The sequence below is a fragment of the Phacochoerus africanus genome, chromosome 13, assembly GCF_016906955.1.
Source record: "Phacochoerus africanus isolate WHEZ1 chromosome 13, ROS_Pafr_v1, whole genome shotgun sequence".
Classification (NCBI taxonomy): domain Eukaryota; kingdom Metazoa; phylum Chordata; class Mammalia; order Artiodactyla; family Suidae; genus Phacochoerus; species Phacochoerus africanus.
This window is the reverse complement of record NC_062556.1, coordinates 71,634,425-71,647,320: the sequence shown is the minus strand read 5'-3', so window position 1 is coordinate 71,647,320 and position 12,896 is coordinate 71,634,425.

Sequence of the window (12,896 nt, the reverse complement as noted above, 5' to 3'; positions counted from 1 at the left end):
TTACCAGAGAAAATCATATATATCAGAATAGGAACGTAGGTCTTGGACCCAATAATTTTATTGATGAACCTCTGGCACATTTGATTAGAATAAGGGAAGAATACATTTCAGTGTTTATTTTTTCAAGAATTCAACAAGTCACACTTGCACTTAATCAAAAACAGTATTTTACCATCAAAAATCTTTTTTCAAAGGATACAAATTTCCATGTAGAAGATGAATAAGTTCGGGAGATCTAGTATAGTGAACAACACTATATTATATATTCAACATTGCTAAGAAAGGAAATCTTAAACAAGAAATGGAGTTATATGCCCTGATGGAGGTGTTGGCTAATTTTACAGTGGTGATCATGAGCAATATATGTGTATCAAATCAACAGCGTGCACATCTTAGGCTAAAAGTGTTATAGGTCAGTCATATTTCAATAAAGCTGAAACAAAAGAAGAACTTTCTTTTAACTACTTCAGCAACTATTCCTTTCCTTTCCTTTCCTTTGTACCAAAATTCCTCATATGAACCGCCAGTTCTCACTATCTGTTCACATCTCTTTGCCGTATTTCTTAAACTCAGTCCAGTTGGTCTCTTTTCCTCATTGCTCCATAGGAAGAGCTCTCATCAAGGTCAACACTGACTCCAGCATTGCCAAATCCAAGAGTCAATTCTCAATTTCTTCTTAAGTGATGAATCTGCCTCTCTCTTCTCTTCTTTTATTCTGTTTGTTCCTAGGTCACTATTCTACGGTTTGCTTCCTATAAAAATCTCACTCATCCTTCCCAAACTAATTTGCAGGAGTTCCTGTTGTGGTTCAGTGAGTGCAGGACCTGACACTGTCTCTGTGAGGAGGGGGTTCAATCCTGGACCTGGCTCAGTGAGTTAAGGATCTGGTGTTGCCGGAAGCTGTGGAGTAGGTTGCTGATGTGGTTTGGATCTGGTGTTTCTGTGGCTGTGGTGTAGGCTTAGGCTTCAGCTGCAGCTCCAATTCAAGCCCCAGCACAGGAACTTCCATATGCCATAGGTGCAGCCATAAAAAGAAAAAAATAAACAAATAAATAAAATCACTTTCCCATTATTCACTAGTCACATATGAACAGAATAATTATTACTTTTAGTTACATTAAAGATATTTCAAGTACAAAATAATACTGAGCATTTGGAAATAAAACATTTTGGAAAACATATTAATACATTACTTACAAATTTTAAATATATATAAATTGTTGTATCAGTTAATGTTAATATTTCGTCTCTCTTTGATATTTATTATCAATTTCAGTTCACATTTTTGAATGTCCTTCCATTTCGTAGCTATGGAATACTAAGAACTATACTTTCTACTGTCCTTGAATGTCATAAATTAAATTTCTTTAAACTTCAAAGATTTCAAAGACATCTGCAGAGATAAAGATCCCAGTAGTAGAATAGTGTTTAATTTCATTCATTAATGCAATAAATGTGATACCTATCATGTGCCAGATATAGATTTCTTAAGACTACCTGCTCTTTTTCTAAGCATATTGTAGACATAATACATGCTTAATTGCAATAGGTCAAAAATATTTACCTTTGAAACTAAAATAGCTTTCAATATAGCTTTTGATATTGTTATTCTCCTATAAGTATTGTCTTTTTTTCCAAAGAAAAGATCATAGATGGTCTGTAAACTTTTAGCCTTATCTGTTGTAAAAATTTGAAGACAAACAATAATACGTGAAAAACTGAAGCCACATATGTCATCATTATTGATTTTAATCTTAAAATATGCAAAGGACTTTGGATAGTCTATTGATTTATCGTCTGGCTTTGTTTTTCTTTTAAAATTGCAATTGATTTTTAGCTCTTTGGTTTATTTTGGGCCAACATGTTAAAATGTGTGTATTCTGTAACAGAGAGAGATGTAGGTATAAAGAAGAGAATGTTTCCAAAGGTCAACCTGTTCCAAGATAATTCCAGAATAATGCTTTTGCCATTCTGAAAATTACCAGGAGGATTCTAGAGCTGGAGATAGTGTTATTAAGTATATGGCAATCATCTGTCAAATTGGGAGATATTTCTATTCACATCAGGAGCTACATGTTTACTATAAACATTATGTTCTTATGATCGTACATACTCATTTCTTTATTTGGGGGAAGATGCTGGAGCAGCAAGTGTCAGAACCACTCCAAGAATTTAAGATGCATTTGCCAAGTCAACATTCTTAGAATATTACTTCCCGAGGGGCTGGGGGAGAAGGAGCTCTTTCTTTTTGAAGACTAGGTAGACCAAATGTAGAACAGGAATACATATGAGATTCAGGTTGGTGCTAGATGTCATTTCTTAAATCAGACCCCTTCCTTTCATGCCCAACACGCAACCTACACTCAGGAGCTTTCAGAAAGTCCTATAAAAAGCATTGAGTTTTCCAGTTCTGGAGCTGGCCCCCAAAACACTAATACGATCACAGGTCAGACCTACAGTCATGTATCAGGATCCTGTGAATTCCTGGGAGAATACTGTTTAAAGGACACAATCAAGGGGAAAAGTAGGGGCATGCTTGTTGGCAAACTGACCTTCTCTCAGAAATCACTGCAAAACTTTCTTTGGATACGAATAGTGTAATGATTTATATTGTCTGCTTTCAGAGAAATGTTCAAAAAGTTACACAGTAGGAATTATATGCATGGGAACAATGTAATCTATATTGAGAGGTAGACAAGGTAATCTTAGCAGCCAATGCAATCTTGAAGTTGAGGGAGATTATTCATGCAACATGCACTTACTCAATTTTGGTACCCTTGTTTCTTACAAGAGTAAAATAGGTAGAATTCATTCTCTAGACAGGAACCTCGGGCAACAGCTCCTGTGCAAGGAGGCCCAAGGAATTCCATTACAATGCACCCCGAAGAAAGCAGCAAGCCATCAAGGGATCCAATCCTTATAGTGTATAAAATGGCTAGACAGAACAATATCCACAGAAACACGAATATGAGTTTATGATAAGTTCCATAAGCTCTTTATCATAGAACCCATTACAGGAATAAGCTGGTAAATTGATTCTATTAATAATTCTATCTCTGTAATATCATAGCTAATAAAATAACCAAAAATGCACCATGATATCAAAGGTAAATTGATTTTTTTCACTGTTGAGTATGTGTGCCTGTATTTCTCATGTGCACCCTCTCCAAGTGGTAGTGAGCATAACTTCTCTCACGAGTATCTTTCGTAGAAATACGCACCATAATGCCAACATCAAGAAACTGGCTCTTGATTACTTGAAAACTCAAAAAGAATATGCTCTCTTGAGTACAGTTTTGTGTGTTTTTAAATTAAATTAGTTTAATGGAATTTTGAATATCTTAGAAGAATAATGTCTGTACCTAGAATTATTAATATATGGTACTCCATGGACTTCCAATGTAATACAAAGGAGAATTTCAGGACTATGGTCTCAGGAGAAAAACACTAAGAAAAATTTATGAGCATTTCTAGACCCATAAAAGGAAGTAATGCGGGAGAAAGAGAATTAACATTTTGGAGCCATTTGTTGTTAAAATGTAAAAATGTAATTGGCCAAAGTGTGTGTAGGAGTGTGTGTGTGTGGTGAAATAATATATCTATAATTTTCATGTTAACCAGAATCTTTATTCTCTGATGATGCATGAAAGAAAGTGTGGTCAGGTGGCTTTGAAAAACAACTCAGAGATTTACTTCATTTTGTTTCACTGAATTTTTTATGCAATGGGCTTTTTGTTGTTGTTTTAACACACACACATATGTATATGCATGCATGTATATATACACACAATATATATAACTGCCGTATATATAAATTATATATGCATATATATAAGGTATGATGTAGCTATACAAAAAAATTTATAGAAACTTTAATATGAGTTTATGATAAATTCCATAAGCTCTTTATTCCTTACAGGAATAAGCCTAGAAATCAATTCTGTCAGTAAATCTATCCCTTTCTAATAGCAGAGTTAATAAAATAATAAAAAATGTACTACACAAACTCAAATTGATTTTTTGAAAGTGAATATGTGTGTCTCTATTTCTCATATGCACTCTTTCCAAGAGGCAGTGAGGACAATAACTTTGTCACAAATACCTTTTGTTAAATCAGGCAACATAATTTCAACCTCAATAAATTGACTTTTTATCCATTCAAAATGTCCATAATATTTTGGAGAACAACATCTTTCTATTGTGTTTTAATCAAGTCATATCATAATGTTTGAATAATAGAGCTTTTCAAAAGTCTCCCTGAGATACTTTTAAAGATTAATGATTGCCAGTTATTATGACATATAAAATTGTTAATGATCATTATAAACTTGATGACACAATAAGAAATCTTCCAAGTCTAGGATTCTATGAGACTATCATATTAGCTCAGTAGAGGTGAGAGAGGATAAAACAAACAACTTTAATACAAAATCCTTTGTAAAACATAGACGTCAATGCTAATGTTTATTTTATTTCTTCCTTGACATATCATTTCTTCCTTAAGCATTCTCTGATGCAGTCATGAAGAGGACATCACCAGGAAACATGTAACGTACTGGTGCAAAGGTCACAGTGGCCTGAGGTGTCCTCCTGTTCAGTAACGGTCTGAGGATAGTTTTATTTTTTTCCTTCTTCTTTATTCAATAATCAAGACTACCTGGATATTACTAGCCAGAAATTGCAATCACGATATGGATATTGCTGGGAACTCTGTGATAACAGCTAACTCCCAAGCTAAGTGTTTCCCAAGACAATGGATTTCACCCAAAGTGGGTAGAGGGCTTTTGAACACTGTATTGTATTGGCTGTTAAAAACATGGTTTGGCTTAAAACAGAGCATGTCCCTGTCGGTTCCTGTGGGACTCTGTGGAGTGGGAGGATCTCAAGGCAGCCTGAACATTCAGGTGTAGTGTTCATTCTAATCTGGTGGCTGCTCATCAGGGACAACGGGAGACCAGAGACAGGGCAGAAGTTGTTTCCCTTCGGTTTCCAAAAGGTAAAAGAGGTATAATTACATTATTGGACTCTGCATAAGCAAAATCATTAATAATTAAATAGAACATAAACTCTTGATTTGGCACAGGGGATATATATCAAAAATGGGTGTTATCATTTGCCCTTTACGGTTGTACTATTTAGCTAGGTGCTAAATAGATGTTGCATTCAATTATTTAAATGCTTCTGCAGCAGTAGGTCTGCTATTTTCAACAGGAATAAATTCTAAAATCTCACGACATTTGAAAGCTCTTTGTTTACCTGTTTATACCATCTACATTTGGTAGGGAGAGGTCTTGGGTCAGACACAATGTAGTCATGTGACGATACTTCTAAAGGCCCTATGTTTATAAAATAATTATCAAAATCCTTATCGGCTTTCTCAGAAAGTGAAACCATATCCCTATCTAACTTGTTAGGAGATGGAACTACCCCAACACATGCGTGCAAGAAACTTGGTTGCTGAAGGTCAGCTAGTTTGTGTATTGGTTTGTTAAAGCAGATAGGACGAAAAACCCAAAGACTGAGTGGCTTAAACAAAATAAATGTATTTCCTCACGGTTTTGGAGGCTGAAGGTCCACAGTGAAAGTGGCAGTAGGCATGTGTTCTAAGGCCTCTCTCTGGGCTTGCAGACGGCAACCTTCTTGCCATGACCTCACAAGTCAGCTTAGATTAGAATCCACCTCAACAGCCTCATTTTAAGTTAATTTTCTTTTTTAAAAGCCCTATCTCCAAATAGAGTCACATTCTGAGGTAGGAGGGTTAGGGGCTTTGACCTATGAATCTGGGGTGGCACAACACACTCCATGATGATTTGCAGAAAGGAATGGCCAAGCCCATGAAAGAAATAAGTCCACGACTGGCAAAAGGCTTTTGGTGTGTCTCAAAATAAACACTTTTTTTTTTTTTTTGCTCATGCCTGAATTAAATATCAACCCATCCAAGAATTAACTCCTCTTAGAAAAAGAGGTTTGGAAATTGTGAAAAAATATCATCTTGCAAAAATAAAAATTGTCATGTCCTTATTGATTCAACCAAATGGAAACATCTCACAGTCTGGCATAACAAGCTTTACTTTAAATAGAAATAAAAAGGCAGAACTACATTATGTATTTAAAACTTTGAAAAAAAAAAGGCCCTCATCATATTATTGTCATTGTATACAGATCCAGTGAAAACCCTCAGAGCCATATAAAGATGGGTATACTCATTCTGTAATCTCACTTGTGAAAGAGACTCTCCAGCTTGTGAAACGCAGTCACTTTCCTTGAATTTGGCAACATCTCCAATAAATTATGCAGTTCCATATGGTCTGGAAATAGCTCATATTACCTTCCTTGTCTTCCTCAAATGAGGCTTATTTGTAAAGTGATAAATAATGGATATTATGAGTAATTTAACTTATTCACACACATATATATATAATATGTATTATATATGTGTATTCATATATATAGGCATATGTATACATTAGTTTTATTTTGTTTCTTCTTTCCTATTATTCATCAAAGTCAAGAAGTTATTCTTCTATTTCTAAACACCAAATCATAATTCTTTGTGAAAGCACATGAACCTAATGCCTTGCCAAGAATATAAAAACTGTAATTTGAGTAAATGCTAGCTAGCTTCCAGAATGGATTTTGGATAAATAGATCATTTATTACAAATTCATAAATGAATGTTAACCTCCAAAGCCCAATATGCCTTTAGATTGAGGAGGCTGGTTTCCAAAATCAAATGGAGAAGTTGGCTTAGTCAGGCTCATCCAGAAAGCCCTCAACCCCATGTTTATTAAATGTATACTTGAGATAGTGCACGTATGGCTCTGCGTTGTGGCCTGTACAGGCTGCCCACAGAGCCATGAATTTGGTTACCAAGATCCTGCTTCCATCTAAAATATGCTGGAGTAGCTAAGAGAGTCTACATGGCCAGTCTTTGAGAATTCTCATCAGTAATTCTGTTTGTCTTAAATTGCCTCTACTCCTAACCATGAGCAACACATCTTCATTCTCAGGATGTCTTTCTTCCTTTTTTTCGGCCATGACCACAGCATGGGGAAGTTCCCCGGCCAGGGATCAAACCCACACCACAACAGTGACCATGAGCCACTGCAGTGACAGCACCAGAACCTCAACCCTCTGTGCCACAAGGGAAGGCCGCCCTTCTTCTGCCACGCGTACACTAACAGCTCTTACAGAGATAGAAACCAGATAAGCAATCTCTCCTTGCACAAGTTACTTCTTAATTATCCCTTTAATCAAGGTGTGTTTTTCTTTTTATCCAGTTTTTAAAATCTCTTCCTTTTAAAGGTTGAGAACAGAACTGTGAGTTTAAGAAAGGAGTGATGGATACAATCTGTTCCCCACATACAGAAAATCAAAATGTCCCCTCCACCCCCCCCCCCAAAGAGATCTTAGTGAATTCTGAGAACACAAGTATTATCTTCTTTCTCATTCAGAATGAATGCCTGGAAACAAACTCAACTGGGTGACAATTTGACGACATGCCTTGAAAACCACAAAACTGCAAGTCAGGGAACCGCAAGCCAGATTTCCTCTGGGAGGCACAATGAAATCGGTCGTAGAAAGACCCAAGAAAAGGGCAAGGAAAATACAGCATCGGAGATTCTTCAGAGCGGTTCAACATGAAAGGGAGGGCCATGCTTGTGGTCTTGGACATTATCCAGGGTAGCATTTTTCCACCACACTCCGTTCTTGTATTTATTTTTATTAAAGTATATACAGAAAGTTGTACTTGTGATCATTGTGCATCTTTTTGAGTGCTCACAAGGGGAACACACCTGCATAACCAGCCCCAGGAGATGAAGAGCGTGTCCACTGCTCAGCTGTTTCTTCTGCGCCCTCTTGCAGTCACCACCCCTCCTCCTGACATTCACCAGCAGAGGGGAGTTGAGTGCATTATGTCAGTCAGATCATATACTCCATGCTCTGCATCTGTCTTTGTTCGTTCACGTTGGTGTGGGCAGTTGCCTGGTGTTTATCACATTGTCTCTAGGATTCCACGGTGTGATGACACCCTTATACTAATGAAGAGCATGTAGGGAGTTCCCAGTTTGTTGCCATCCCAAATATTGTCAAACGTTCCATCTAGTATGTGCCTTTGGGACAAACACAAATGCATTTGTGTGTGTGTGTGTGTAATTATATGTAGGAAAGGAGTTGCTGGAATAGAAGTTACAGTTTGCAGACATTACCAGAATTTTCCAATGTAGTTCAAAGGGGTTGCTACCAATTAATACTTCTGCCAGCGACACCAGAACTATTCAGCTTTTCCACAGTCTTGGTAATATTCTGTATAATTCTTTATTTTATATTTTTTAGTTTTGTTTACTGTTGCTTCCCATTTTAAGCCATTTGGTAGTACATCATATTATTGTATTATATTCTAGTTTATTTTTCTTTGATGAATAAGAATCTATTTTGACTAATACTTCCCTGTTTTCCCCTTTCCCCAGCCTCTGACAACTATTGGTTTATTTTCTGCTTCTATGATTCGGACTATTTTATATCCTCATATGAGTAGTATCATGTAGTGTTTGTCTTTCTGTGTTTGGCTTTTTTCATTTAGTATCACCTTCTCCAGGCCCGTTCACGTCATTGCAAGGGGCAAGACTTCCTTCTTTTGGGTAGGGCTGGATATTATTCCCTTGTATGCATATACCACTAGCTGATGTATACTACATTATGATATAGTTTGTGGTGATAGTTTCACAAATATACACTGATCTCTAAACTCATCAAGGTGAATGTGGTAAGTACGTACAGGTTTTTTTTGTATGTCAACAGCAGCTCAGGAAACAAGCATAGAGAACCAAAGAATCTATTTTTAATAAACTGCAGTCTAGGATATGAAACAAGTTTGACTATACAGATCTTACTCAACCTGAGATGAGGTTAAGTTCTGATAAACCCACTGTGTGTTGATAATTTGTGTAATATACCTCACTGAGTCAACACCACGGTTTAGCCTAGACTAACTTAGATGTTGTCAGAACATTTACATGAGCCTGTAGGTGGGCAAACTCAAAGACCATTCTATAATAAAGCGTTAAATATCTTAAGTAATTTACTGAATATTATACTGAAAGTGAAACGCTGAATGACTGGATGGGCCAGAATGGCTGTAAGTGTAACAGTTGTTACTGCATATCACAAGCTCAGGAAAAGACTAACTTTTGGACTTCAAAGTCCTGTTCTACTGAATGCATATGGCTGTTGTACCACTATAAAGGGGAAAAAAATGCCTAAGTCAAATCATCCTTCTATATTTTAAAGGATTTGCTCATATTTAGTAAGTTTTATTTATGTTGGATTTCATCCAAATTAAAAAAATGCTTTTTGAAAGACAGAATTAAGAAACCAGTTATTTACTAGGATAAAATATTTGTAATTTATAAGCACATAGTATATTTAAAAACGCACACGCTCAATAATTAAACAAGAAATCCAAGTAAACATGGATAAAGGACTGAACAGACATTTAACCAAATCATATGCTTTTCATACCACACCTATGAAAAGATGCTTGATATCATTATTCTTTAATGACTTACAAATACGTTAAACCTGCAATGAGATATCCACTTATTAGAATGTCTTGAACTTCGAAAGCCTGACCGTTTTTGTCAGGCTATTGAGTAAGTAACTGGAACATTGTACAACCCTGTGGATTACAGTTTTGTAGTTTTAAAAAGGTTTTTTGTAATAAGTTTAGCATCCTCCTGACACTTGATGCAACTATTTGATTTCCAGGGATTTAACCCGAGATACATTACATCTTGCACTGACATAAAGTCTTGTTCACCATGTTCCTAGACAAGGGATTAGTATCATATTTAATGTCCATTATCAGATGAATTGAAAAACAAATGGTAGGGTAGAATACCACTCAGAAATAAAAAAGATAACTGTTGATACACAAAACCTGGACGTCTCGAAATAATTACGCTGAGGGAAAGAGGCCAACGAGAAGAGTGTGATGTCATTTCAATCAAACGATAGAAAATACAAAGAATCCTAGCGTGAAGCAGTGCAGATCAGTGCACTGCCTGAGGACGCTGGCTGGCAGCGGTAGCCGCAGTGTGGAGAATTAAAAGAGGCGTGAGGAAACTGGCGCGGGTGAGGAAAGCGCTCAGTCAAACAGTGGATCCGTACAGTCACAGATTTCAGGGATGTGCCATTCATGTGCATTATTAATAGGTTCGTAGTAAATCAGGGGGCACATACTCATCACTCCTTTTCGTAGCCAGGCATATGGCATGGCTAATGCCGATGCCATCATGTCAGTGTGAATTGATTCTGATTTGCGTGGAACTGTCTCTTTCGTGTATTTCATTTGAAACAAAAAGAAAAATGAGTATTGCACAAGCATCTTAGAAAATACATGTTTGAGAAATGTTTGTCTACGAGTTCCCGTGGTGACTCCGTGGGTTAAGAACCCGACATAGCGTCTGTGAGTGTGCGGGTTCGATCCCTGGCCCAGCTCAGTGGATTAAGGATTGGCATTGCCGCAAGCTGAAGCATAGGTCATAGATGTAGCTTAGATCTGGTACTGCCATGGCTGTGGTGTAGGCTGGCAGCTGCACCTCCAATTTGACCCCTAGCCTGGGAACTTCCATATGCCGCAGGTAAGGCCATAAGAAGAAAAACAAAAAGAAATGCCTGTTTAATATGTCTGTTTAATATCACAAGGCAAATGAAGATAATTATTTTAGACTGCATTTGAAAATATTTAAAAATTGGTTTTATATCCTAATCAATTATTAAAGCCAAATCATATTTCTTTAATTTTTTGTTTCTCATTCATTAGTGACCTTACATACTATGTGTCTAGATAGAGTCACATGCTAATTTGTGATGATCAGGCAAATAATAAGGACTAAGTTCAAATGATCACTCAAATTGTCTTTGGATAATTCCAGTTTTATCAACATTTAATTGAGGTTCAAGCTGATTAACAGAATCACCTAGGTTCGCATAACTCATAAAGAATCATTCATAAAATACATGCTAAAAATAAAGCTACTTGATGGGTAGGAATTTAATGTATTCTGGCTGAAATTATAATTTACCTTAAGTAAAAGCTATCATGGCACAGAAAACTTTCTTTCTTTTTTTGTGTGTGTGTTTTTTATTTTTTTTTAATTTTTTAAAATTATTTATTATTATTTTTTTCCCACTGTACAGCAAGGGGGTCAGGTTATCCTTACATGTATACATTACAATTACATTTTTCCCCCAGCCTTTCTTCTGTTGCAACATGAGTATCTAGACAAAGTTCTCAATGCTATTCAGCAGGATCTCCTTGTACATCTATTCTAAGTTGTGTCTGATAAGCCCAAGCTCCCGATCCCTCCCACTCCCTCCCCCTCCCATCAGGCAGCCACAAGTCTCTTCTCCAAGTCCATGATTTTCTTTTCTGAGGAGATGTTCATTTGTGCTGGATATTAGATTCCAGTTATAGGTGATAGCATATGGTATTTGTCTTTGTCTTTCTGGCTCATTTCACTCAGTATGAGGTTCTCTAGCTCCATCCATGTTGCTGCAAATGGCATTATGTCATTCTTTTTTATGGCTGAATAGTATTCCATTGTGTATATATACCACATCTTTCGAATCCAATCATCTGTGGATGGACATTTGGGTTGTTTCCATGTCTTGGCAGAAAACTTTCTTATTGTTGCTGAACTAAAGGAAATAGTTTCTGTTTCTTTTCAAATAATAAGAGAATAGGAACTTAATATCCAAACTGTTGCTAGCATATATTTTGTTATGATAAGAGAGTGAAATTCATAGGAAAAAAATAGAGCAATTTATGTTTTTGACTCATAGCTATACAATATTTCATGTAACACTGCTCAGGCATTACAAATGATATTTTATTGACTTCAAAAGAGACAAATTACTCACTATGTGTTATTTCCTTTTTTTTTTTTTACCACAATGGTATCTATCCTCTTTTCTATAACCTTTTCCTACATATGACCACATATGATACAATTACGAACTTTTTTTTCTGCACCTGCAGCACGTGGAAGTTCCCAGCCAGGGATGAACCCACACAGTAGGTGAAACCTGCGCCACAGCCTGCACGCAGGATCCTTAACCAACTGTGCCACCCAGGAACATCCCGAACTCTTTTTATAAGTAAAAATCATAGGAATAATAAGGAGAAATCAGCAGATAGTTGAGTAAATTTTACTGGATCTTCTAATGAAATAGTACAAATCCTTCACCTTGTCCCTCACCCCACAAAAAAAAAAAAAAAAAAAAGCAAACAGATACAGAAACACAAATCTCACTTTCAAACTGAAAAGAATCTTAACATTGGTTATGTAAAGACTTAAATTTGCAATCGGCAGTTCAGCCTTTTTCTGGAAAACCTGCAGAGATTTCTCATTCTTATTAGAGACTTTCTGTTCTTTTAGAGACTTTCGCTATTTACTTGCCTTTTTTCCCTTAATAACAAGCTTAGGTAGTAAAGTCTTGACTCAATTAATTGTAGACAAGGGCTTTTAACTACCCGTTATGGTGGCTGAAATCTTATTCTCTTCTATATCTATCACATCTTGCCTAAAACAACCCATTTTAAAGATAGTTTTAAAATATATAAATATTTGAATATTTTCACTGCCAAGTCAAATAATGTGTTATTATTATGTTTCTTTTCCAGGGTTTTCTGAAACTTAACCATTCATTCACATATTTTCATCTCACTAGTATTCTATGTCTGATTTCAGGTTTTTTTCCCCCTCAAATTCTAACATACATCAACTGATTTGCCAAACTCCTAGCCGTTTTCCTAAATAAACATTTTAGAGTATCCAAACACTATACATAAAGTTTGCTTTACTTTTTTTATTTAAATTTTTTTCTGTTCT